Consider the following 25,979-nt stretch of genomic DNA (forward strand, 5'->3'; position numbering starts at 1 on the left):
ATCTAGGACCCTAAAGCAGTCTAACTGTATTTTAACTATTTTATTGACAAACTTAAACAAATAATGTGATACTTCATTCTCTTGCTTCTCAGGTTTTTCTGAGCACCCACTGTCCAAACCTCATACAGTCTACCTCTGGTCTCTTAAGTTTTGACTGAGGAAGCACAATCTGATCTTTAGGTCATCCCTGTAACACAGAGCATAATTCTGAATTACTAAAGGGTGATTTATCTCATGTAACTTTAGCTATTTAAAAGTTAGGCCTGTCACCTCAAGGTATTTAAAATCAGCAGAATAAAGGAGATAGGCACATCACAGGGGAAATTAACCCCATTTACCAATCTTTTTCAAGATGGGTGATTATGTAGCTGTTTGTTTCTCTTGTCACTAGATTACAATTTACTGTAGCCATCTACTTTCTAAATGGCTGGTTAGGTTAAATGCATCATCCCACCCATGAACCCTACTGAAAACCTGAAATGTAGAACACAGACCCTGTAAGTACAGAGAAATGGTTAAGCAGGGTGATTTCTATACATTTTTTCCTCCTTAAACTAGTCTTTTTAAATGGTGTCTCTATTATCCTAGGAAAACCTATTCAAAGAAACTACAGTAAATACTGGTTTTGTTGAACAAGCTTTTCCACTACGAAGACAAAAAAAAGTAGGAGCATATTTCACTTCTTGAAAAGGTTAGCAAACTATTTTGTAAAGTGGTTTCCTTGGGGCTCTCCAAAACAACTGGGCCATTTCTATGCAGAAACAATACACAGAAGATATAAGGGGACTGAAGTCTTTTGAACCAGCAGCTTTGCTACCTGCGGTTCTCCATAACAAGCAGACCAATTCTACGTGGAAACAGAATGAGCACAAGATATAAAAAGATCAAAATTGTTTGAACCAACAGCTGTGCTACCTGCAGCAGTTAATCTTCCCTGGCAATCTGTTCAAGACAGACATTCCTCAGGTGAAGAGAACTAAGAGGCTTTTGCTGACTGCTGTTCCTCTGAGAAAAGCTAAGTCCAATTCTCTCTTCATATTACTGGAACACTTAAATTGTGGAGTTGTATATATTAGGGGAAAAAAGGTAATTTTCATCTGCTTTGTTGGAAAGGACATTCCTGACCAGTTGTTTTGAATAAAAGCATATTTGCAGCTCATTTCTTAATCTAATTTTAGTTTAACTAAATGTTAAAATATTTTACTGTGAAGAAGCTGACATCACATAAGTTAAAAAATATAATTATAATAATAATTTCTGATTAATTCTGTATCCCATATTTCACTTTCTTCACATACCAATCTCAAATCCTTTCCCAGTGATACAATACCAGTTTTGGTGAAAACAACATCTCCTCCCCTTGTCCTAGGTTCTCTTTTCATAACTTTGTAAAAACACATGTAATTTTTCTGTCCTCCAAGATTACACAGTTGCAGTAGCTAGCATCTCTGAACAAGAGCTGTCAGAAAATCAATTTAAGATCTATATGTATATAATAAGGACTACTAACAAATGTACCTGTCTTTCTTAGTTTCTAATTATACTGAAGAAAACACAGAAGCTATAAGCCTGTCTAAGCTTTGTTCTAGGAGGGAAATTGACTAATGAAGAGGTGGCTTTCAATCCTTTCAACCTGATGAAATCTATGTTCATTTTGGTCTTAAAAGAGTTCTAAATTATTCTAGTCTAAATTATTACACAGTTTGTATTTTTTGGAGCATGAGGCTCAGATATGCTCTATATGTTGAAAAAAAGCCAGAAGAAATGCTAAAGGTCTATGCCATATGGAGGTATGCCAAAAGCTGTTTCAGGTAATTTTTCTCTTGTGCTGAAAATAAAGACCTATGTTTGGTATTTAGAAGTTAAGTTCTATACAGATAATAACTTTATCATTGAAGTGCTTTTGGGATCCTTTCACTGAGGTGGGTTAAAGATAAAAGTGGAAGAAAGTTATTCATAGGATTTGAAAAAAACCTTTTCAGAACACTATCCAATTCTCAAGATTTCGATGATTTCTCACATCCTGTGAGAGCTCTTCTTGTTATGATTCATTGTACTGAGCATCTCAGATTGTTCATCTTCCTTCAGAAGGTTGTGTCTCTCATTTCTTAGTGTACACTGACACTCCCTGCAAATACACCAAATCCACAGTAATTACCATTTAGGGAAACTGAATCCTCAAAACTAACAAATGTACTAAAAAGATACTGTATAATTCATGTCTTAAATCACTTTCAGAAAGACACACTAATGAACATACTTGTTCTTCATCAAGATGGAACTGACATTTTTATACCCAAGAACTTGGTTTAAAATCCCAAACTATCTCCTGAAGAAATTGGCTAAGAATGCAGATTTACTTTAGTTTTTCTTCTGGATATCGCATACAGTATTGGATGTTCCATGCAGGGAAAGGCTGAGTAATGTAGGGTACTTCAGTCTAAAGAGATAAGGCTTTAGGAGAGAGTGGGATGTGACAAACAATCCATAAAATATAAACTGTTAAAACCTTATTCATTTGATGTCTCACCAGTACAAGAACAGGTCTTTGATGAAAAATGGCAGCTTCAAAACAAAAACAAACAAACAAAGATGGTGTCTCTCATACAGCTTCTGGCTATGCTGTGGAATTCCTCTTTAGAGCATATTGTGGGTGATAAAGCTTCAAATATATTTAAAGGAAGATTAGTGGAAGGGAAATTGAGGATTAAACACACCGGAAGCACTACATCAGGAAGTGTCTGGCTAAAAAATGGTTACAGAATAGAACAATGTATTTCTCAAGAAACATAATCTCCTAATGAAAATTGCATTCTCACACCAGTGGGTTGTTAGTTCAACACAGCAGCAGTTTGTTGAAAAGTCCTATTCGTATCATTCAGTTGCCAGGGAAAAATTCTAAATTCTTTTCCAGAAGTACCAGAACACAGAATTGTAGAAGACTACAAATATGACAAAAATATTTAGTAGCATTTGTATTCAGTAAGTGATCCAAGCATAAGTATAAAGAGAAGGCACTTAATGTCCCATTGAGCAACAGGCTAAGCATAAGCCAATTGTGTGGCATGGCAAAGGAGGACAGAAGTATCTCGGTCTGCATTAAGTAGAGCACTGTCTACTTAAATGGGCAAACTGAAACAAAGGAAACTACATCTGAACATAGCAGACTACTGCTGGCTTTTTTTTTTTTTTTTTTAAGAAAATAGTATACTACAGCTTGTGAGCATGTAAACCCATTATATCTTGTATTTACTATGAATCCACAATATTCTCATGAAAAATATTTTAAATTTTGCAATCTTTTATGTAAGTCTGACTGTAACGATAATTAAAGATTCATGGATCTAATCAAGTCCGTCATTTTTAATGCATGATCAAACCTTGGTTCTGTCCACAGGCAGAAAAAGGATTGTACTCACTCTGACAGATTTTTCCAGTCATAAGCTTTTTCTGTTCTTCAAACACCAAGAATGTTCAATATGCTCAGTACATGATACTTTGTGAATTTACAAAGCTCTAATGTTCATACGGTTGGATCAGACATCAAACCAGCATTTAGATGAAACATTCAACAAACATTTCTTTAAGGAAGGCCAAGCATTTATTGTATGTATTTACTGCCCTGGGAATGGAAAGTGGTCTGATTTGGAGTAAATTTGTGTTTTACATCTTCAAGAAATAAATGTTATCGGTGTAGCTTTGCAAGCTTAGCATGCCAAAGGAAAAGTTATGGTTTCTTTACAACAAAGTAAGCACCAATAGTCCTGAGGAAGCCAAAACTGAGAGTGTTTACTGAGCTCAGTTTTATTTTGTTTAATCAGATAACCACAGAGTCACATAAATTTTAAGGTTGGCACCTCTGTAGATTATCTTGTCCAGCTACCCTGTGCAAGCAGAGCCACCTAGAGCTGGTTGCTCAAGACCACATCTAGATAGCTTTTGAATATCTCCGAAGATGGAGACTCTATGACCCCTCTGGACAATCTGTTCAAGTACTTGACCACTTTTGCAGTAAACAGTTTTTCTTCTTATGTTTAATTGAAATTTCCTGTAATATAATGGCATGCATTTACTACCTTCATCAGGTGTTTATACACATTACTAAGATTCCCCTGAACATTCTCTTCTCCAAGCTAAACAAGCCCAACTCTCTCAGCTTTTTTGTACTTTTCAAATGCTTCAAGCCCTTAACAATCTTCACATCTGAAGTATGATATACTTGGTCTACATTTATGTCTACTGGGCTGAAGACGAAAAAATTTTGTTCAGGTTTCCACATACTAAATGAAGTTATCAATGTAGGAATTAAACAATATAACAATGGTATCACTACCGTCACTGTCACTAGATACATTACAAAGACAGAGGGAACATTCTTGTTTCTTTGAAATAAGAGAGAGCCATCTACTCTGAGAAGACCATTTGAGGTCATTTATCTCTGGCTCACCAACCAGATAATCTAATCTAGGCAAGAATTAGATATCCAAACTGTAATGGGGCTTGAAATTTCATAAAGATTTCTTTTTCAGGGTTCCTAGTATTTAGTTCTATGCAATTCTCTGCTCTGCTTACTAGAAGAGCTAAGCATTATTGCTCCTGATCCTGTACTAATTCTCCTCTCACACTGTGTAGGGAATCCAATTTCTGCCATAAGCATCTGAATTCTGCTTCCAAAAGCCAAATGCTACGTAGAAAATTAACTCATTTTGGTTGAGACTACTAACACCATTACAGTCTCAAATATCTGAAGAAAAAAGTGCAGCGACAGTTTTACTGAGAAGATGAATAGTTCACCAATAGCTGAATTTGTGTACAGCAAACAAGTAGAGTTACAATATTGTATGTTAGGAAAAAAAACCCAAACTAAAAAAATCCACCATGAAATAGTTAAATGACATGGTACCTCTTAGAAGCATTGACTAAGAAAATCTAATTTTTATTTCAGATGAATAAAATTGAATATGAAGTTCATATTCAATATTTCCTATGAAGAAAAAACATTACACAAGTTTTTTATCAATCAATATTCCTATGCATTAGGAATGTATTTTATTAATCTGTTTGCAAAAGGCAGTCATTCCAATAGCAGAATATATTAGGTTCAAAAGAATAAGCTTTCTTTAGTACGAGAGCAAAGCTTTCATCCTGAGAGACCTAAGAGATACTCGCTAGAGATACATGTATTTGCCTCAGCATTTTGTTTGACAAAAGTATGCTTCCTTCTTGGCTATAGATTCACTTAAAACTTTCAACACACGAAGTCCTTTATCTAGAAGCTACTTTTATGTTTTCATTAACTTTATATTTTCTTTATTTGGGATGGAGAAAGGGAAATGAAACAGCTATGGGATGAGACCAAATCAGCTAAGCTGGTTTCTACATTCTTTCAGATAGATAATCTCTTTATCTTTTACCTACAGCAGCTACACTGGTCTCTGCTGCAGCTTTTACCTTGTGCTGAACAAGACACTTAAAGTTTTCAGACTCAATGGAACTTGGTGTGCAAGGAAGAATGTCATTTTTTTCACAGTATAAAATCAACAACTACTTTGATGCATAACTGAACCACCAGCATTTGGGAAAAGCTATTAAAGATTTTTGTTTCAAATAGTGAATTCTAACTTTATTTTTTCCTTATTTCTTATTTTCACCTGGGATTAGAGGTGAGAAAGCAGAATTAAAAACAATGGGAGGCAATATGATTTTTCCAATTTGTATAAAATAACAATATACTGGAAATATTATTATGTTAATCTTAACTTCATAAATATTTAAGAATGAATTCTGAAGCAATGATATCTAAATATATTTTTCAAAATCTTAAAGACAGTGTATCCAATAGTGGCTAAATTTATATTTCACATCTTTATTGAAGATTATGCCATTGCTGTGTCCATGAATGGACAAATCGTAAAAAAAAAAATCCGTACAAAAAAATTGATGTTTGGTTCTTCAAGGGCATTAATTTAAAAAAATATATAACCTGACTGGGAGGGAAAAACAGTTCTAGGAAAGTCATAATAGATATCAGGATATTTTTTGTCTGCATGATCATTTGTTGCTGGAATAAACTATAAAGTCAGATGAACAGTGTAGTTGTTTTCAAAATATTTGTTTGCGCCAGTGTATAAGTTATTGAGTTCAGTAGAGGGAAATGCAAGCAAAAGGCAATGATGTGATAGATAAGGAAATAAAAAGGGAGTATTTATTGGTCATTTTGATATTTCTGGCCTTTTAAGTTATAAAGTGATTTTACTGTAGAATTGCTATAACACCTAATGGAAAGTTTTCCAAAAGTGTTCAAAGCCTAATTTCTACTGATTTTAGTAGTTTGACACACAAAACTATAAGTGGTAGATACTCCTACGAAAAGATTTTTGGATGTCTAAAAAAATTAATGCATTCAAAATCTTAGAAACAGTGTAAGCAAAAGGCCTGACAATGTTTGAGAAGCAATCTGAGCCGAAACAGTTGTCTCTGACAGCAAAAGTCTCACTCAGGAGGACTCTCTCATAGGGCCTGTTAGTTCTATTATGCTCTTACAAAGAACAAAATTCAGATCTATTTAGTCTAGTATAAAAATAATACAAAGAAAAAAATAAAGGAAAAAATAGAAATGAGTTTTTATCAAATCTTCTGTTCAAAAGAAGAAGTCATTAGGACAATGTGAAATACAAAAATACACTGGCGTATTTGTGGTTTAAACTATGACTAGACAGTCATAGGACTAGATAGTCCAAGTCCTCCAAAGCAAATGATATTCTATTTCTATAATTAAAGCCCTTCAGTACCTTGGTTCATTTCTATCTTGCTCCCCCACCCAGTTGCAGATACTTTCTTGCATATGATGCAGTAATACAACATTTTTGGAAAAATGTTGACAATTTAGTAGAAGAGAGGAATCAAATGGGATTTAAATTAAACTCAGGCTCTATAGTGAAGAAAAAGTCTGAGTGCAACAGATAGTAAAAAGCTGAGGTATTACTTTGAGTAATTTAATTTCTGAAGGGTACTGCTGTGTTTTAAGAATCCCCTAAAATCCTTTTAAAGGGGATTTAAGAATTCCTCTGTCATTTACACTGATTAACACTCATTACTTCTTTAATTACTACCACTGAATTGCTACCATTACTATTGAACTAAAGTCTGTATTAGCATACTGTACGTCATTATAATAAAATAAAAGACACAATTTCAAGAAATAGAGGAATTTTAATTCAGTCTCTTTAAAAATACTCGTGGTTATGCTGATGTTGATTTTAAAAAACTGATGTCTTTAATTTACAAATAATTTCACACACAGAAAAAGGAAAACACAGTTAATTCAAAAGCTATTTTACCAAATATCTTTACTATTCTGCAGTTCTACAAGAAGTTGTTGAACAATAGGCTCTTTCAAATCTTTAGGTGCATATATATCCTATTTAATTCAGCAAAATCAGACATTTAAGTCTTTTTCAGTTTTGGAATTCATTCAAAATCTATTCCTCAGATTTTACACCATTCTTATCATAAACAAATATCTCACAGAAAGGAGTAGTTTTCATTATGCAAGCTGTCAAGTTTCTTCTACACTAGAAACTCATTACCTGTGCATGGTCTGCAGTTATAGCCTGCAGTTCTTGAATTAGACAAGCAGAGGTATTTACTGGGGGAAGTAGCTGTTTTAACAAAATAATTCAGAGTCACTTCTCTGAAAATATGCCGTACCATTATTGTATCAACAAATCCATGCAGAGTTCCAGGTTTTTCTACATAATATTCTATTTTAATTATAACTAACTATTAACTTTGCAGAGTTTTGAAAGCATATCCATGCCTGACATTATGTGCTACAAAGGGTTGTTAAATACTGTCATAATAAGGCAAATGGCAAATAGATTTTCAGCGTTCTTTGTGTACTGACTTCAGAATAAGTCATTAACCAAGTTTTGACTGAAATATTAAAAATCTAGTCCAACAGAAACTCTATGTAATAGTTTAAAAAACATGTATAATAGATTAAGAAAATAAGAAAAACCATGCAAATAAACTATAACATGATTCTTTTACATCTTAGATATAAGGCATTACTCCCCTGCAGTGAGATATAGTTACCCATATACAAATTCTAAGAGAAAAAAATCCACTTGGGCCATAAATTTAGTTCCCTCTCTTCTAGGCATAAAATGTACATTCATTTGCTCCTGTTTGGCCTTTATTTTGCTGATGGCACATATCAATGGGTCACATCTTCAGCGATAAAAATCCATTAGCTGCAAGAAGATACAGATGGAAGAGATACAATTATAAATAATAATTAAATAAATGCCACTTAGCTTTTCTAAGCACTGTTCACTTTTCAAATGAAAGTTTTGAAATAATCTCCACCTTAGAATCATAGAATCATAGAATCGTTAGGGTTGGAAAGGACCTTAAGATCATCTAGTTCCAAGCCCCCTGCCGTGGGCAGGGACACCTTATGCGAAATCATATCACCCAAGGCCTCGTCCAACCTGGCCTTGAACACTGCCAGTGATGGAGCATTCACAACCTCCCTGGGCAACCCATTCCAGTGCCTCACCACCCTAACAGGAAAGAATTTCCTTCTTATATCCAACCTAAACTTCCCCTGTTTAAGTTTTAACCCATCACCCCTTGTCCTGTCACTACAGTCTCTAAATTAGAGTCCCTCTCCAGCATCCCTATAGGCCCCCTTCAGATACTGGAAAGCTGCTATGAGATTTCCACGCAGCCTTCTCTTCTCCAGGCTGAGCAGCTCCAACTTCCTCAGCCTGTCTTCATACGGGAGGTGCTCCAGTCCCCTGATCATCCTCGTGGCCCTTCTCTGGACTTGTTCCAATAGTTCCATGTCCTTTTTATGTTGAGGACACCAGAACTGCACACAATACTCGAGGTGAGGTCTCACAAGAGCAGAGTAGAGGGGCAGGATCACCTCCTTCAACCTGCTGGTCACGTTCCCTTTAATGCAGCCCAGGATACGGGTGGCTTTCTGGGCTGCGAGCGCACACTGCCGGCTCATGTTCATTTTCTCATCAACCAACACCCCCAAGTCCTTCTCCACAGGGCTGCTCTGAATCTCTTCTCTGCCCAACCTGTAGCTGTGCCTGGGATTGCTCCGACCCAGGTGGAGGACCTTGCACTTGTCATGGTTAAACTTCATGAGGTTGGCATCAGCCCATCTCACAAGCGTGTCGAGGACCCTCTGGATAGCATTCCTTCCCTCCAGCGTATCAACTGAACCACACAGCTTGGTGTTATCGGCAAACTGGCTGAGAGCGCACTCAATCCCACTGTCCATGTCAGCGATGAGGATGTTAAACAAGACCGGTCCCAACACCGATCCTGAGGGACACCACTCGTTACTGCTCTCCAGCTGGACATTGAGACATTGACCACAACTCTTTGCGTGTGGCCATCCAGCCAGTTCTTTATCCACTGAGTGGTCCACCCATCAAATTGATGTCTCTCCAATTTAGAGACAAGGATGTCGTGTGGGACAGTGTTGAACACTTTACACAAGTCCAGGTAGATGACATCAACTGCTCTACCCCTGTCCATCAGTTCTGTAGCCCCATCATAGAAGGCCACCAAATTGGTCAGGCAGGATTTCCCCTTAGTGAAGCCATGCTGGCTGTCACCAAGTACCTTGTTGATTTTCATGTGCCTTAGCATGCCATCCAGGAGAATCTGCTCCAAGATTTTGCCAGGCACAAAGGTGAGACTGACTGGTCTGTAATTCCCCGGGTCATCCATTTTCCCTTTCTTGAAAATGGGGGTTATATTTCCCTTTTTCCAGTCATCAGGAACTTCACCTGACTGCCACGATTTTTCAAATATGATTGCCAGCAGATTTGCAGCTTCATTTGCCAGCTCCTTCAGGACCTGTGGATGGATCTCATCAGGACCCATAGACTTGTGCACGTTCAGATTTTTAAGATGGTCTCGAACCAGATCCTCTCCTACAGTGGGCGCAAGGTCTTCATTCTCGCAGTCCCTGCATCTGCCTTCCAAGACTTGAGTGGTGCAGTCAGAGCCTTTGCCAGTGAAGACCAAAGCAAAGAAGTCATTCAGAACCTCAGCCTTCTCCAAATCCTGTGTAGCCAGTTCTCCTGAGAGCTTCCTGAGGGGGCCTACATTCTCCCTAGTCTGTTTTTTAGTTGCTATGTACCTGTAGAATCCCTTCCTGTTATCTTTAATACCTCTAGCAAAGTTTAATTCTAACTGAGCCTTAGCTTTCCTAACCTGGTCCCTAGCTTCTCAGACAACATCCCTGTACTCTTCCCATGCCACCTGTCCTTGCTTCCACTTATTATAAGCCTCTTTTTTCAATTGAATTTTCCTCAGGAGCTCCTTATCCATCCAAGGAGGTCTCCTGGCCCTCCTGCTGCACTTCCTTCTGGTTGGGATGCAACACTCCTGAGCTTGCAGCAGGTGATCCTTGAATATCAACCAACAGACTTGGGTCCCTCTGCCCTCTAGGGCTGTATCCCATGGAACCTTCCTAAGCAGGTTCCTGAAGAGGCCAAAGTCTGCTCGTTTGAAGTCCAGGGCAGTGAGCTTGCTGCACGCTCTTCTCACTGTACTGAGGATCTCAAATTCGACCATCTCATGATCGCTGCATCCAAGGCTGCCCTGGGGCGTCACATTTCCAACGAGCCCTTCCCTGTTGGTGAGCACAAGGTCAAGCATGGCACCTCTCCTTGTCGGCTCCTCTATTACTTGCAGAAGGAAGTTGTCTTCCACACAATCGAGGAACCTCCTGGATTGCTTGTGCCGGGCCGTACCGTCCTTCCAACAGATGTCAGAGTGGTTGAAGTCCCTCATGAGAACAAGGGCCTGAGAGTGTGAGGCTTTTCCTATCTGTCTATAGCGTGCTTCATCCGCAGGTTCTCCTTGATCAGGCGGTCTGTAACAGATCCCCACAGTAATGTCTCCCATAGCTATACTCCCTTTAACCCTGACCCACAAACTCTCTGTGGACTGCTCACCTGTCCTCAGACAGAGTTCCATACTCTCCAGCCTATCCCTAACACAAAGGGCAACTCCTCCTCCCCGCCTGCCAGGCCTGTCCTTCCTAAAGAGCCTGTAACCTTCCATTCCAGCACTCCAGTCATAGGAGCCATCCCACCATGTTTCTGCAATGCCTATTATATCATACCCCCATAGACGTGCACACATCTCTAATTCCTCTTGTTTATTCCCCATGCTACGGGCACTTGTATAGGGGCATCTGAGCCAAGCTCCAGCTGAAGCGGGGTCATTGGCTGGAGCGGCTGGGATATCTCTACATTGCTCCGAGCATTTATTATAGGTTCTGGCAACTGGCTGGGTGTGTTGGAATGGAATGATGCCCCCCTCCCCCAGCACATCTAGTTTAAAGCCTACTTGACCAGTCTGGCAAGCCTCCTACCAAAACTGCTCTTTCCCTTCTTTATCAGAGCAGCTTCACCAGCCCCCACTAGACCTGGCCTACAAGCTTGGGTCCCGTGTTCAAGACACCCAAACCCCTGACTATGACACCACCCTTTTAACCAGTTATTAACCTGGCTAATCCTCCTAGCTTTTTTAAAGTCCTCCCCTGTATCCTGGAGAATTGACAAAAAGACTATCTGAGCTCCAGAGCCCCTAACCACCTCCCCCAGGGCTCTGTAGTCCTTCTTTATGTTCCCCAGGCTACTACTACCTATGTCCCTAGCACCCACATGTATCACCAGGAGTGGGTAATAGTCCGTGGGACTTACTAGAGGAGGCAGCCTCTCTGCCACATCCCTGATCCGTGCCCCCAGTATGCAACACACCTCCCTTGAGATGGCGTCTGGCCGGCAGACAAGTGCTTCTGTCCCTTTCAGTGTAGAGTCCCCTACTACTACGACCCACCACTTTTTCCTAGCAGCACCAGTAGAGATCTTCTTTCCCAGGGCATCAGCCGGCTGTTTCTGGCTCAAGTGCGTTTCCTCATTAGCCCCCTGCAGGACAGCAGAGCGGTTCTGTGTGGGGACAGGGGATTTAGGGGGAAGCCCCTTGCTTTTGATTGTCCTTTTCCTTCTTTTTTTGTTGTTTTTTTTTTGTCACTAATTCCCAGCTTCCCGGGTTAATGGCCTCCTTCTTTCCTTCATGAGGTAGAGGTGAAGCTCGAGGTCCCTGCACGGTTTGGGCCAGGAGCAAGCATTCCTGCTTCCTCTCAGCTTCCCTGACATCTCGCAGTCTATTAACAGCATCCCGCAGCTCAGCCACCTGCTGCAGGAGCACCTCCACCAGGGAGCACCAAGGGCAGCCCTGCCCATTGTACACCCTCCCGTCACCAGACCGGTGCAGGCACTCTCTACACCCCGAGCTCTGCACTGCAGCCTCCCCTCTCATCGGCTCTGTCTGAGTGCCTACGCTGGCCACCCCCGGGGCAGCCAGAGCAGAGCTCCCGGACAGGGCCCTGATCATACGACGAGTGCTCACCATCCCGCTCGCCTGCCCGCCCGCGCAAACTGCCTTGCCACGCTCCTGGTCGCTCGCGCTCCCTGGGGCAGGTTTTTAACCAGTCAGGGTTGGTGACGCTGCTTCAGACTTCCCCCCGTGTGAGTCAGCTGCTCTCGTCAGCTGAGCTGTTGGCTCCTGGGCAGGTCCTGTCGAGGACTTGAGGCTCCCTCGGTGCTCTTGTCGATCTGAGTTGAGGCTCCTGGACGCTGATCTCTCTCCCCCACTCCGGTGTTGAAGTCGTCCTCTCTCGAGCTACTCACCTCAGCAATTCCTTATAAAACTATTGAATTTTACTCTGAGATGCCAATATATCCCTGACATTTTCAATTCATTATTCTCAAGATTTCTATGTAAAAAAAGGAGGGCAGGAAACACCTGAGGTATCGAAAGTCAGTTCAAAGTTATGTGCCTGATGTTAACATAGCAGTATTCTTTTGGATACTTCCAGTAAACTCCTTGATATTTTTCCCAAACCATTTAAAGTCAGCAAAAGGTTTCTTAGGATAGATTAAAACTATTCTGATATTCATGTGAACAAATACACAAATGCTGTCTCAGGTGTTCTCCTTAGTTTTTAACAAGGTCAGACACATGAAGGAGTTTAGAGTACTTAAATGCTTAACTATGAAGCAAAGAAGAACAAACCAGAGGACAACTATGGGAAGAATATCCAAGGAAACAACAGAAGAAATTAAGGTATCTGTGAAAAGAAAACACATATCTTGTGAGTGGGGTGATTTTGAAGGCAATTGACTGACATAAGGTGCATGATGGGAGCTTAAAGCTGAGTAAGTGCATAAAGTATTTCTAACAACATTGGCACTACCCATTACATGGGATGCCACAACACATACACAACACATACAACATTCAATATCTGTTAAAGATGCATCCATATGGTAAAAACATTAAGTGAGAGACATTGCCTTTCTCACCAGGTAAAACATTAAATTTTTTATCTTAACATTTTTTCCATCGATAGTTTTCCTTATGATTGAGTATAATGTGTTCTGTATATTGCCTAATACAATCATCAGGCTGGAAAACTCCAAAGATAGGTAAAAAAGATACCTTGATCTTATTGCACATTATGACAATTAAACTGTAAGACTAACTCATATTCCTATTGATACAGTATCTTTTTAAAATACAACTGCAGTAGCATCAGTTTTACTGAACTGGTCAAAGTTCAGTAAAACAGATGATGTGTATAAATTTTGCTATGCCCATAAAAAGTTTTTGAGTAACAGCAACAGAAATTCATCATATGGCCAAATAAAGTGCCACTCACATTATCCCTGCATGAACAACGCGGGTGATTCCCTTTTCTTTTTGGAACAATGCCCACATTTATCTAAATCTCTATCTGCCACTTTGCTACAAGCATATTAGTAATAATAATGGCATCTAATCCAGTTCTTAGCACAATGATTTAGGCATATTAACTTTCCTTCATTGTGCAAACTATTACCCTCCCAAATAATTTCTTGCAGCTGGTGATGACTGATATGTAAAGTATTATTTAAACTGGAATAATATACTCCTGTTGTATTCTGAAAACTTTATTAATAAACTTACTTACAAAATGTGCAGCAGTTCAGCATCAGTAGCCTTCTGTTTTGAAAGAGATTATGCTGTTACATAAACAAAGAGGGGAGTACTTAGTAGCAGGATGCATTTGTAAATTGTGCATTCCAGTGTTCTAATCCTAAAACAAGTTATCATCTCCCCATATCTACAAAACTAAAACAGATTCTTCTAATCTGATCCACCTCTTATGCAACAGCTTCTTAAAAACTTAATGTGTAAAGTGACATTCTGCTTGAATCTTTTTATACATTGTGCTATGTATAGAACAGTCTGCAGAATGTGGCTGCAGAGGTGAGTGGGCAATTTCAGTTTATCTATCTTTATGAGAAAAACAAGTTGAAATGGATGATAGTTATCTTACTGTTAAGCTGATTTTTCAGGCTGGCAGTCAACCTGTTCTGTTAATAAGGACAAATTTGATTGCCTTTGCTGTAGATTATACTTAACAATTATGATGACTTTTACTGTTTCCTGAAATTCTTAGGTTCAGAAATCTCTTTTATGTTTTTTTATGTCATATACATTGGTATTTACTTACATCTTTTTTACTGCTGAAATATCTAAATAATCCAGCTGTTATAAGGCCCATTATTGCAGCTGCTGCACAAAGATAATAAAAAGCAGTCTTTTTTCCAGACCTCTGACACCTGAGAAAGCCATTAGAAGAGCTGAACATGCATGTTAGCACAAAGAACAAGGAGGCATGACAACACACATAATGAGATAAACCAGAATCAGAAATGAGTTGTTGTTTACCTATTATTTTTACATTAAAATATGTTGATTCATTAAACCTGGAATTGTTATCAGAAAAAGGTGGTTTTAGATGAATACAGAAAATTAATAAAGAACTGAATTGAAATTACAGTAAAGAAATATTTTGAATTTTTTTTATATAAAGACATATGAAAAACCTGAAAATATTTTTCACCCAGCATTATTCAAAACCAGTGACAGAAGTGTGCTGTGTGCTTGGGAGTTACAAGGTTGTGTTTTCTGCAAATACTAAGGAAGAGTTGTGTCTTGAAAAGGTAAAGCAGAAGAAGATTTTCGCAAAAGGATAAGACATAAAAGTTAAAGAAACCTGGGATAAGATTAAGGTCAGCATCATTTGGCAGAATGGCTCTCAGAAATGTCCTTTCAATATGATCAGATGGAAAGGGTACAGGTCAAATGTGTACGCTTCTGAAAGTAAAAAGAAATAGCCAGGGAATGGGTGTACTTAATGGCAGTTGTCTATTTGTCACTGTAAATAGGCAGGCAGCACAGTTCAATGTGGAAGATGATTCTAATGCAGTTTTTTTTTTAACACAGTACTTTAATACAATGTAGATAGTTTTACATGAGATATAAGGAAAACATGATTATTCATTATTACTGCCATTGTTTTGAGAAGTCATTGTAGTAGTCTCTAACAACAGCAGAAAATTAAAAAAATTAGGGACCAACTTGGTCAATTTTTACTCCCTTCTCATTGTATTTTTTTATTTCATGAAGAGAGCACATAACTTAAAGTTGCATGATACTTTGAAACCCTTTTTGGCTTTTTACAGCTTTCAGAGGCATTGTCTGACCTAAACACTGGGATACATCCAGCTCTGCTTTGAAGGCTCATATAAATTTCCAAAGAAATATATTTAAGGGGAAGATGAGAAAAAAGATAAAAGAAAATATTAGCAATCCTGTTGTCCATTATCCACAGAAGACTAGCATACAGCGGGGTATTTCTACTTATAAAGCTTGTCGCGAGTTAATGTCACATATTTGTTAGGATAGTTATTGAAGATTACTTACACATCAAACCGGTACTGAATTGTCTTCTGAAACAATTGAAAATTGTGAAAATTAATTAATAAGAATCAGACCTGATGTTTACAGGCTAAAGTTTTCAAAGAAAGGATATTTTATGTTAGAATTAATGACAACTAATTGTGTGTATGTCGTGGTTTAAACCCAGTCAGGTAGCTTGTTCACTCACTCCCAGTGAGTGGTGCCGAGCTGACAACAATCGAGGTCCGTGTCCGTTCCCCCCCTGCCTCCCCGCACCGGGGCTCTCCCCTTCCCCGCTCCCGGAGGAACGGGGAGGAGGATCGAGAGAGTGCAACTCCTACGGGTTGAGACAAAAACAGTCCAGCAACAAATCACCACCGCTACTATCAGCTACAACAATGATAAGGGAAAATAACAAGGGAAGAGAATACGATACCACCGGCCAAGAGAAACGAGCTCCACCCGGAAGCCCCTGTCCTTCCGGGTCACTCCCAGTTACCCCTCACCCCGGGCATGACGTGCTGTGGTATGGAATACCTCCCCGGCTAGCCCGGGTCAGGCACCCCGTCTCTGCTTCCTCACAGCCTCCCCTCCTCCCTGGCAGAGCATGAGCCTCACAGAGTCCTTGGTCAGGGTAAACATCACTTAGCAACAACCGAGAACATCGGCTTCACCAACACTGTTCTCAAACTGGAAGTCAAAACACAGCACTGTACCAGTTAACACAAAGGAAAAACATGACTGCTACTGCGGAACCCAGGACAGTGTATAATTAAAAGATTATTTGACTACTGTTACAACACAGACTTGCACATCCGAGGAACAAGCTGTAAATACTGCTACAGTGGAGCTGAAGAAGAATTGGACTTTTCCTATAACGAGGTCTGTCCTCTTGAAAACAAAATGACTACCTGTCCATTTGCTGAATATTCAGAAACTGCCTGTCTTTCATTGTATCCTTTGATGGTCTATTCTATACACAAGCAGGGGAAAAACAAAAAAAACAAGAAAAATAAATGAGATGAAAAGCCAGTCACACTGATTAGACACAGTATCACAGTATGCTAGAGATTGGAAGGGACCTCGAAAGATCATCTAGTCCAATCCCCCTGCCGGAGCAGGAACACCAAGATAATGTTACACAGGAATGTGTCCAGGCGAGTTTTGAATGTCTCCAGGGAAGGAGACTCCACAACCTCCCTGGGCAGCCTGTTCCAGTGTTCCGTCACCCTCACTGAGAAGAAGTTTCTTCTCAAGTTTAAGTGGAACCTCTTGTGTTCCAGTTTGTACCCATTACCCCTTGTCCTATCATTGTTTGCAACTGAGTAGAGCCTGGCTCCATCCTCGTCACACTCCCCCTTTATATATTTATAGACACTTATAAGGTCACCCCTCAGTCTCCTCTTCTCCAAACTATAGAGACCCAGCTCCCTCAGTCTTTCCTCATAAGGGAGATGCTCCACTCCCTTAATCATCTTAGTTGCCCTGCGCTGGACTCTCTCCAGCAGCTCCCTGTCCTTCTTGAACTGAGGGGCCCAGAACTGGACACAATATTCCAGATGGGGTCTCACCAGGGCAGAGTAGAGGGGAAGGAGGACCTCTCTCGACCTACTAACCACCCCCCTTCTAATACACCCCAGGATGCCATTGGCCTTCTTGGCCACAAGGGCACAGTGTTGGCTCATGGTCATCCTGCCGTCCACTAGGACCCCCAGGTCCCTCTCCCCTACACTGCTCTCTAACTGGTCGTTTCCCAACCTATACTGGAACCTGGGGTTGTTCCTGCCCAGATGCAGGACTCTACACTTTCCCTTGTTATATTTCATCAAGTTATTCCCTGCCCAACTCTCCAGCCTGTCCAGGTCTCGCTGGATGGCAGCACAGCCTTCTGGCGTGTCAGCCACTCCTCCCAGCTCAGTGTCATCAGCAAACTTGCTGATAGTACACTCAATTCCCTCATCTAAATCGTTGATGAATATATTAAATAATACCGGTCCCAGTACTGACCCTTGAGGCACTCCACTAGTTACAGGCCTCCAACTAGACTCTGCCCCATAGACTACAACTCTGGCTTCTCTCCTTCAGCCAGTTCACAGTCCACCTCACTACCTGATCATCCAGTCCACACTTCCTCAATTTAGCTGTGAGGATGCTGTGGGAGACTGTGTCAAATGCTTTGCTGAAGTCAAGGTAGACTACATCCACCGCTCTGCCATCATCCATCCAGCGTGTTATTTCCTCATAAAAGGCTAAGAGATTGGTCAAACATGATTTCCCCTTGGTGAAGCCATGTTGACTGCCCCTCATAACCCTCTTATCCTTGATATGCCTTAAGATGGCACCAAGGATAAGGTGTTCCATCACTTTCCCAGGGATGGAGGTGAGGCTGACTGGTCTATAGCTACCCGGTTTTGCTGGTTTTTTTTGCTTTTAATCTTAGGAAGTTTCACAGTCCCAAAACAAGACAAAACAAACAAACAAAACCAAACAAACAAACAAACGAAAACCCACTACACAATAAAAAAAAGTAATACTTAGAAAAGTCTGAGAGATTCACGTTTCTCTTCCCTAAGGTTGAGACTCCTCAACCTTTCTGGACACACTGTTTGGCTCATGTTCAATCTGGTGTCTACAAGCATCCGAAGGACTGGCATCCTGCAGCCAGGAAGAAAAGCTAAAATGTATTTGACACAAAGTTGAAGATGTTTCATTCCCTTTTTATGATGCTTTTTGTACATGATTATCATGTGTCCATACACCTTCTTGGCAGTCACAGATATAAAAGCTTTCAAAGAGAGAGTATCAGGAACAGCAAGCAAAAAGTTACTGACACCCTCTCACCCCCCTAACAAACATAAAAGAAGTTACTAAAGGCAAATTGTGCCTTACTTATAAGTAGCTTGAATATCACTGTCTGATTCCTTATTAACTTCAATATAGACACATCATCCATGAAGTTATAAAACTATAGCAACTCAAAAACCTGACAATAAAAGAGAAATTGTCTTCATTTTTTTCCATTTACAAAGGACAAACCTCCAACTGCCAGATTCTCTGACCTAGCAAAATAGTATCAACTGAAATTAATTGTGCATACCATCATCCAACACCTTTTCTGACATTTAAATTGTGAAAGCTCCAGAGGATCAAGGAAGAGGTCATGACATGTATTTAGGAAAGTTCTGGCAACTTATTGCTATTTCTCTGAATTATAAATTAAATCAAGTTTCATATTAAAGCTTATTGAAGGTGATATCAAGAGAAATATTGATTTCAAATATTTGAAGAACTTGGAAAAAATGAGCTAAATTGAGTTGGAATATGGATAGTGTCCAACTGGCAAAGGATAGCCTGACAGAGAGTTAGAGCCATAATTGTCTCACCATCTGTTGTCCAATATAATATCTTCCAAACGTTTAACAGGGAATCTGTCTTATTCTTATCTCCAGATCAATTATGCAAAGAAATGGTCATGAAAAAATTCTATTATAATGCGAATGTCCCTAACAAACAATCCACTAGTAGCTCTGTTAAAGAATTACCAAAAGTCATGTTAGTTACTTCATTAACATATTATCATATATAGGATGTTATCATTCTTAGGTCTTCAGAAGATGAAGAAAATAATTCACTTGAAAACCTGATGATTTTCTTGTAAGTCAGTAGTTCTAATGATCTTTACTAGGGATTATTTCAGATTTCTACCTATCCACTTCTTAGTGCTTTTAGCTTCCAAAAAACTCCAACCCAAACCTGGGACTTGAAAAACACTCATGGAGATTTTCATAAACATTTACTGTCTTCAATATTTAAGACTGAAAAAACATTGATTAGGGCAACGTCTTGCTAGCAAAAATAATTCCATAATAGAATTTGTTTTACACATTCATCAAGTTTCATGCTAAACCAATTAAGGATCTTTTTCCCTACAGTATGACTATTCCAGAATCTGACATCACTAATTTGGGATGAAATACTCTATCTGAATCACAAAACTTCTTTTAATATTCACAACCACCTTATATACATTTCTTCATGTGTCAGCATTGCCATTTCAGACTTATGTATTAATAAAACCTGGAATTATATCGATACATGAATATGCTCTTTTTATTACTTCTGGGTATTTTGTAGTAGATTTGATCTGAGCTTATTCTGCATGCTAGAAAACCTCCCAAAACCTTGAATTCTGAGATCTTTCATGCTACCAAGCTAACCTTTCCTTACTAAAACATTTTATTTTCCTGACTGTATGATCAAAAGGCGTTGGGGTGCACCTCACATGCCATGTTTCTTGAAAAGACTTTCTCCATAAATGAAATGTAGATTTCTTATTTTCACCCGTGGTGTGATTTTTTTTATGAATCATGTATCATAAATTGATACTGGCGTGTTTTGGCTTTTTTCAATCAATCAAAACCACAATTCTAGCAAAATACGTTTTTGCAAAGTCTCTTTGAAATTCATATAAATTTTCTTCCTTTATAAAGGTAAATAATTAGTAAGATGAAAGCAAGGAGTCTATAGAAGATTCATTTTGCTCAATACCCTCTCAGTAGATAGTATTAGTGACATTTCTCCATCTGTGTTTCTATATGCAGACAAAAGGACTTCTGAGGTAAATACAGCATCTGAGAAAAATAAGTGAAGCATCTTAAAACCACTTTTCATTCATATAACATCAAGTTTAAACTATTCAGTTAGAATTTCTCTAACACAGAAGAGTAGTTGGAACCACACAAAATAGAATGCTTGTAAATACGTTTAAGCTAATGAGATATATATTGGAAATTCAGTGTTCACCTAAAAAGGCATTAAAGAAAATCTTTAATTGACTTCAGCATTTTTTCTCAGACCAATAAATTCTGTGGGAGAGGTGAGAATTGCTTAAGTTATTGACTTGTGACGTGAATTTTAGACTTTTTTAAAAAGTAAGAAATAATAAAGAATTGACATTCAGAAATCATCCTTCCTTTAGGGTGGTTTGCTTTATGTCAACTCTATTCTTTAATAGACTCATGAACTTAATGCATATAATTTATTTTAATTTAAAACATAGAAAAACCCCTACCTGCTTTATTAATTGCATCATTTTTTTCATAATAACATTTATATTAGCAAAATGAAAAGGTACTGAAATTATTCCAAGTTCACATTGTGACGAAAACATTTAATTTGCCAATCTCACCATTTCTAGTATAATCTTTAGTGCTGTTTTTAGCATCTAACACAAAATTAACATATTACTTTCACATCTTATTAAAATCAAAGTGGAAAAGAATAAAATATTTTAAAACATGAAATTATATTAATGAAGAATGCCATATTAATGAAAACTAAAACTATTAGAAAACATTTTTTAATGAATGCATCATTAACAAGTTAAATGCTTTCATAATAGGAAAACCTCTTCTTTTGACAATGAAATGTATACAAAAATTATTATTTCTTTTAAAATAAGTACCATATTGAAAATATTTATCAAAACCATGTAAAATTTTGGTAACTCTTCATGAATGCTTCTGAATGAATTATTTTCTATATCGTTTCACAGATATAAGTAAAGCAATTTCAGTTTCTAAGCACAACAATGTGAAAACATTAACTTCCTGCAAAAGGCAAATACTGTTCTAAAAACTGATCTTTTAGCATAGGAAATTGTACTGGTCTTGTCTAGGACAGAGTTAATTTTCTTCATGGCAGCATGTTTTAGATTTTTGACCAAAACAGTACTGATAACACACATTTTAGCTTTTGCTGAGCAGTGTTTGCATAGTATCGTGGTTTTCTTGTTCTGCCCCCACAGTGAAGAGATTGGGCGGGGGGGAGGACACACAATATATTGGAGGGGGACACACAGATTACTTAAAGGAAGCAAAGTGATATCCCATGCCATGTAATGTCATGCTCAGCAAGAAAAGGGAAAACAGGGCATTTAGGAATGTTAGCCACCTTTTTCTAGGGAGCTGGCAGGGCATTAATCTAGCCATGGGAGGTGGTGAGCTATTACTTGTGATCGTTTATTTCATTTTTTTTTCTTCTCTTCTCCCTTCTTCCACATAACCTCCACTTGTAAAAAAATTCTTGACTCCAAAGTTTTCTTGCTTTCATTCTTTCTTACCTCTTCACCATCCCACTGGGAGGAAGGGGAGTGAGCAAGCACTATGTGGTGCTTAGCTTCCCACTGGGGTTAACTCACAACAGAAACAGAAAAATGTTAAAGTTATCTTAGAGGCAAAAGAAGAATACCTATTAAGTCTTTATGCAATCTTAAACACCAAATATTTTAAAATTAAATGTAATAAGTGATTTTGAAGTTGTTCTCAGTTTTTTGTCATTATATTGATAAAAATACAGATAGTAAAAGTTGTATATCCTTTTAACTCTATAGCACTACTCTATAAAGAGTTCAATACAGCAGTTTGTTACAGAACTTCCTAGGATTAACTTCTCTATCTGCCAGTATATTTCACTTTTTTAACCTATGCACTTGCTTTCTCCTTTAGTTCATATCACTTCTTTTGACATTTAAAGCTTAAATGGTGAAAGTTAGAGCATGGAAACTAAAGAAACAGGTTTGAAAGGCACACCATTGCTTCATGCTTTCAAGGATGCCCAAAGGTGCAAATCTAGAAGCCCCCAGTGCAGAAAATCTTCAAAAAAGCACCCCTGCCTAGAATTTTTATACCAACAGAAATTATCTGAAATTTTATTATTCCCTGCTTAAAGTTACAGAGGAAAGTCAAACTACTTCAAGGGAAGGGAAGAAAGACCTACACTATATATATATATATATATATATGTATATATATATATGGATAATATATACATATTTCTTTGCTCATTTCTCTTAAAATTACAATTTTATTCAATCTTTATGGAAGAAAAAGATAAATAAATCCACAGCATCTACGAAAAGACCTGAGATTTTGGTTATGCCTTTTGTCTTACTCACTCTAGCACTGGTCTTTTGGGGGAAAAAAAAATAAAATATTTATTATTGTCTATGTAGAAGAAAAAAGAAATTAAGGCAGTACCAAAGACCCAGACTACTATATTCTGTGAAGCTTTTTGGTCTAAACATTTATTTCCTCGTTTTCTCACAATGTCTGAAATTTGAATTGTTAAACCAGAGACTTCTTCCTGATTCTTTGTTCCCAAGTGCTGCTTTCTATTTAGTAATGACTTTATCTCCTTTGCAAGCCTTACCTTGCTTTAGCCTACCATTAAAAAAGGTATCTTTAATGACCACAATATACTAAACTTCTCTCTTTTAAACTTTGTCCTATATATGGAACATATCACATTCAGTCTTTAACTGTAAAGACAGCGACAAAATTAGTTCTGCCAGACTGCATCTAGTGTTCTACACTCTACAGTAATGAAAAGTCCGAACTGCTGAATAACATTTCTTCAGATTAAACAGATTAAACCAGGTTGTCTGAAATTCTGTGAAAAATATTCTGTTTTAGCACATGCCAGGTTTCAAGCTGGAGCATGTTTACAGGTTGGTTATGAACCTGTATAAAAGAGGCATTTAACATGGAAATCCTAGCAGTCATAAGGCTAGCAGAGCTACTTGGACCTGCACTAATATGGTTTTAAATTAAAATTATGTTACTAGAGATGCATCAATTGGACACACAAACACACAGCACATTTGGGGCATTAGTCAGAAACAGAGAAACTGTAAATTGATCTTATTTATTGAGCTCCAAATTGTGAGAAATAGGAATACTGCTGTTTCCTTGAAACTCCAACTGCAATTTATACAGCCATTATTAAGCAATTAATGTCAGTTTATATTAAGTGCTACTGCAGAGATAGGGCACAATAACCTTTTTTTCATTAATATTTCTCATTGTATGCTTTAAAAGTAACTTCTGTGAGACATTCTGGCTCCTGAATTAAGTAAATCAATTAAGAAATTATAAAATATTATCTCCTAAACCTTTTGAAAGGAATTATTCAATTAGAACCATTGGACACACACAAAAAAAAATCTGAATTATTGGTCCATTTTGATTTTTTTAATTCCTAGAGGGTTAATCTATTGTTAAGTCAAAATATTAATTGGAATGGTGTATTTTGTTTGTTGAAATAGATACAATGAGGTGGATTTTAAAGGATTCACAGATCTAATGTATAAATCTCTGAAAACATGCTTCAACTTTGCCACAGTCACACAAATTTCTCCTCATTCACAAATTTCAGGCCTTGTTCCTTTTTAAGTACTAACACAAACTGCACAACTTTGGAATCCTAAACCAAGCCTGAGTGTACAGTTCTCAATGCACTCATTATTTACAGTAAAAATGACTGGCTATGGAGGTTTTGTTATCCTGTGAGTCTGTGACCAGATGAAACAATCTTCTGAAACAGTAAGAACAGCATACTCAGAGCTATGGATTTTAAAACTATAAACAGCCCATATATCTCTATCTTACCTCAAGGTTTCTTATCTGTTGTTACTGTGGTAGAAACAGCAGGTGTCAGTCTGTTCCTCTTCAACAATTGCCTTCTTTTCACTTTTGATGCTGTTCTTTTGAAAGGTTCTTTTACCTCCTATGTCCAAGGACCTTTTCCTATTCCTGCTTACTTTCAATAAATCTCAAATACTTTCTGAAGGATGATTTATCCTAAAACATTTTTTATGTCAGCTTCTTATTAAACAATTTATTCACACAGTAAAATATCCCAGTCATCAGACTAACACTTCATAAATTACAAACCAGTTGCAAATCTATTACAGATTACTTCATATGCCTGGCTTTTAAACATTTCAATTAAAATAAACAAAAAGTGTAACATGTCAATGTGCAATAATACTAAGACTTTTGTATAGACAATTCTACCGTTCAAACAATAAATGCTTAATTTTGAAATAAGAAAAGCCAAGGACACAGAACATCACTAAAACACAGGAGCCCTGGCTTTCTGAATGTTTAGTCCTCTTCATCTGCTTTGCCTTCTTATTTGAATACAATCTTACCTAAGCCACTACCTTTGTGGCTAAAATAGGCTTTTCTCTTGAAAAATTTTTGAATTAATCACATTAGCTCTTTTTCTTTACTGCTGTTTCTGGAATTGTATTCCATAAGGGAAAAAGCTTCAACAGAAGACATTGACTGCAACCTCACCAAACCAGTCCTTACTAAATCATACTTCAATTCTGAGAACATTTGACTATCATCTTCCCTACTCATCTACGTAGCTTGGAAACATAAAAATTATGATACAACTCAGTTTAGTTACCTAGTCTAGCAAAATGAATACTGGTGGCACTGGTACATGATCAGTATCAAAACCAACTATAGAAGTTTCACATTTATGCCAAAGTTCACTATTCTCTAGCTACAAGCACAACAAATGTTACTCTAACTGTGAGAGTTATTTTTATTCTTTCAATTGGCTATGCTTTCCATGTCTGAAAACCAGCTGATCAACATCTTTCTTGTAATGAGCAACACAGATTACAGGACTCTAGATGTGATCTGACAAGTACAGTGGAGAGGAGGATAATCAGTCCCTTGGACCTCCTAGATGTGCTCCTGTCAGTTAGCACAGCCCTGATTGCTCTTTCTTGGTCTTTACTAGCAGGGCATGCTTCTGGTTCGTGTCCAGCTTTCCATCTACCAGCAGCTCCCCAGGTCCTTCCAGCAGAGCTGGTCCCCAGACAGTCAGGCTCCAGCCTGCATCATTCCTTCTCAGATACAAGATTTGGTATTTAGCCTTGATGAATTTTGGGAAGTTCCTGTTGGCCCGTTCACCCAGCCTCCTACGGCTTTATGAATGGCAGTGGTTCTCCCACTTTGATGTCACCAGCAAACTTGGTGAGGGTGCACTCCATAGCCTGCTCCAGCTCAGCTTCCTGCAGTCTGACTTGAGGTGCCTTCTTTCCTTTCCTGACCAAGCCATAGAGATTTAGATGATTTAAGAAAATTAGATATTTACAATGAATAAACATTTGTTTATTTGTTGCTTACAGCAGCTTTTGGAAGATGCTGCCTTCTTTTTTCTCTTTTTTAAAAGCAACAAAAAAACCCAAACAAACAAAAAATAAAACCTGAGAGTGACATTTCAATCAAGTACAAAAGCTCAGTTTCTTGTTTTTCTTTTCCTAGTTTCTACTGGCAGCATCAATG

This window comes from Pezoporus occidentalis, unplaced genomic scaffold (assembly GCF_034315485.1).
Source record: "Pezoporus occidentalis ecotype Australia unplaced genomic scaffold, CSIRO_AGI_Poc_V1 ctg203, whole genome shotgun sequence".
Taxonomy (NCBI): Eukaryota; Metazoa; Chordata; class Aves; order Psittaciformes; family Psittacidae; genus Pezoporus; species Pezoporus occidentalis.